A 3,919-nucleotide genomic window follows, 5' to 3' on the forward strand; every position below is an offset into this window, starting at 1 on the left:
TTAATTGCACACTAATATTTCATTAATTACGATTTATACTTACGCGGACTCGACTGTATTTTTTTTCCAACGCAAGTTTTTTTCAAAGTGTTATTATTCTGTTATAGGCCAGCTTATTATTTGTAGTTGTCACTTCGTCGTGCAGATACTATTTTCATACATGTAAAAAACCATTCTTAGTATTTTAAATTAATTTAGTAATAAATATATTTAATCTGTAATCAGATTCTGTAATTTTCTACAGAACGAAGTGTAAAGACTAGAACAGAATGTCAAACGGCACAAGGAACAGTTTTGTTACTTCTGTACAATTTTTATCGATATAATTATCAACATAATTATCTTTAATAATAGCAATAACGACAGATATATTTACCTTCGAAGATTAAGAGTCTAAAGGCTCTTAACAAAGTAAAAAAAAAAGTAGTGAAATTCCAAAAATTTTTTACCCTGGCCAACTGTTGTAAAGCTGTGGCTTGAACTACGGATGACGTATATCCGGAATCTGGAAGGAAGTGGCTAAAACGGCCATATGAAGTAACCTTATATTTTAGGGCTCTGATCCAAACCGGGTCCTGAAGCGGTAGGCTGTCATCTTAAATATTCGTCCGTATGGCTCGATACACATATTTTTTGGCTACAGAACGGCGTAGATTGTAACACAAAACCATTATATATATATTTTATTGTTTTATTACCTATATTGTATAATGTAATCTACGGCATATTTCTACCCGGAGAGGTCACATTGTTTTGCGTACCTTTATAATTTACCACTATTGCTTGTTGAAGATCTTGTGAATGGACGTAATTAATTATTTACCGAGTATGATTTTGTTTTAAAACTACTAAATGTTTCATATTTTTATTAAGAACAACAACCAATATTAAAACCTATTTTAAAGAACTCCAGACGACATCCAGTGCAGCTGACCGAGGCTTTTTTAAAAATATCGTCACTGTATTGCTATGATACTGTAAATATTTGGCTATGTTCGATAACCAGATATTTACAGTCATAGCCAGATATTTTGGACAAATTCTTCCGATATTTCTCGTTGGAAACGATTGCAGGTACTAACGGTGAGTCTTGTTGTGTTCATCGTAGTCATTATTTAAAAAGCTAGAGTTGAAATTTATAAGATATTCCGAACAAATACTCGAAACATTTATAATAGATGCTGTGAAAACGAGATCCATTTCTATTAGCGGGATGCTAGCTGTTGTGTTTCTTCTAACACGTCAGCAGGAAGTTAAATATTTCATATATACTCTAGAACAAGCATGTCAAACACATGGCCCACCAAGACCTGGGTTGCGGCCCGCCGAGACTTTAAAAAATTTTTAAATATCAAGCTTTGACGCTCGAAGTTGAAAAGTTTGAACTTTTTTGAACTGTACGATTCCCGCCCTTTTTGTCTTTGTTTGTTTCGTATTTCGTCGAACCAATTCAAATTGGTCGAAGCTAGGATAGACGGTTGGATAACGACCGCGGCTTTGAATCTACGAACGATGATTGGCCGGCGAACATCGTACGAGAGCGGACTTCGTGAAATACTGCTACGTGCTGATTTGTCCATCAGCGATTGCTACAATCCATATAAACGAAAAGTTCTGGCGCGAAAGTCAAGTGTTTGCTGGAACGTCGAGGCGGACATTTGTGCGCTCTGCCGTAAGGTGCTTCGTCTGCTATTGCCGTGACGAGTGACTGTATCCGAAGTATACGTCGCAAGGTGTCTTTTCGACGAATCTGTTCAGGAATAGTGACTTTCGGAAGTTTGACTGTTTGTGTGAATCTACTTTGTAAACGTCGTAATTTTTGCGATTTGTAAATTATATTCGAGCAGGTGGACTTAATCTCAATTTGCATCATTTCTGAAAGATAGAATGCGAATACACCGATCTACCATATTATACGGAAGTTCGTTGGCTTTCGAGTCGTAAAGTGCTAAAACGATTCTTCAAATTGCAGGACGAAAATGATAATTTTCTTGGAAACAAAAAATTATGAATGCGCTGAATTGAAAGATGGACAAAGGATAAAGGTCCTGGCTTTCTCAGTTGATATTACGAGTCATTTTAATCAACTTAATCTTAAGCTTCGAGGCAAAAATCGTGTTGCGACAACGCTATTTGATAATATTAACGCTTTCAAACAAAAATGATTTCTTTGGCGAAAGCAAATAGGAAAAGAAAGCTTTGAAACCTGCCAATATCTATTTCTTAAATCACCTAAATTAAAATTTACAAAATTCGATCGAAGATTTTCTAATTTTAAAAGCTGTGAATTACAATTTCGTCTTTTTACTTCGCCTCTATCTATCGATATTGAAACTGTTGATGAAAACTTACAAATGGTATTAATTAAAATCCAATGGGATAATTTGCTGAAGCAAAAATATATGGAAGTTGAAATTCTAGATTTTTATACATATTTACCTGTAGATCGGTTTTCTAAAATGTTATCGTTTGTTACCCGCATACTGGCTATGTTCGGAAGCACTTATTTATGCCAGCAACTATTTTATTTAATAAAAAATAATAAAAATTCAGAAAGGTCGAAATTAACCGATTAACATTTATCATCAATTTTAAAATTTGCATCAGCTGAATATATTCAACCAAATTTTGATGACTCGTTTTGTGAAGAACGTTGTCAAATATCTTTCAAAAAAGTAATATTAAACTGTGATTCGTTTATTTCTTATTATAACTTTGTTTTTTATAAAAAAATATAAAATATTTTCAAGTTTAAAAAATAATATGAAATATAAAATGTCTACGAGGTCTGTTTAAAATACGCGGACTGACGTCATAAAACAAAATGTACTTTATGTAAATGTTACGTGTCTGTGTTCACTTCAAAGTACTCTCTTTCCCAACGCACACACTTATTCCAACAATGTTTCCACTTGTTGAAATAGTCCTGGTACGCTTCTTTTGTTTCCTTCAACGCTTTCGTCGCATTTGCCTTAATCTCGGAAATCCTCTCAAATCTTACTTTTAAGGGCTTTTCGAGTTTGGGAACAAGAAAAAGTCACAAGAAGCAAGATCAAGTGAGTGGGGGTGGGGGGAAGAACAGTGATGGAGTGTTTGGCCGAAACCTCACGAGTTCTGAGGGCTGAATGGGCTGGAGCATTGTCGTGATGGAGAAACCAATTGCCACTCCTTCACAGTTCTGGCCTTTTGCGACGGATGGCGTCCCTCAGACGTTTTAGAACATCAATGTAGTAAGTCTGGTTCACTGTGGAACCTTGAGGAGGTACTCGTGATGAACAACAACCTTAACATCAAGATAACTGTAAGCATCACCTTGACATTGGATCGAACTTGACGAGCTTTTTTGAGTCTGGGGGACTTTTCACCCACCCACTGGGACGACTGGATCTTCGTTTTAATGTCACTGGGACGATTAGACCTTCATTTTCAAGTTTAGCACAAATTTCACAGCGAGTCGTTGCTCCTTCATGTCATTTATTCTGAAATCCGACAAACGAAAAAATTGCACTTCACTAAAAACCGCGTAGCTAGTCAACAAATAAAGATATCTGTAATCGGGAAATGGCTTTATCACCAGGATATCTGTACAACCCTAGCGACACCAATCGGATTCCCCTGGAACTAACTGGAGCCGCGCAATTCAAACAGTCCGCGTATTTTTTAAACAGACCTCGTATGTACGTATAATATACAATATATTGAGTCTAATAAATACATAATATAATTATTCTAAAAATCGTATTTTATTAATTTCTTGAACATTGAAAACATGCGGCCCCCGACTTATACAAAATAGATCCTGTGGCCCGTAATATCGTATGAGTTTGACATGCCTGCTCTAGAAGATAGCAAGCGCTAGACTAAATAACGGGAAACGTAATTAGTGGTGAGTTTGCGTATAGCTAACATGTGCCATGTC

Source organism: Centruroides vittatus, unplaced genomic scaffold (assembly GCF_030686945.1).
Source record: "Centruroides vittatus isolate TY-2023 unplaced genomic scaffold, ASM3068694v2 scaffold_1599, whole genome shotgun sequence".
Lineage (NCBI taxonomy): Eukaryota > Metazoa > Arthropoda > Arachnida > Scorpiones > Buthidae > Centruroides > Centruroides vittatus.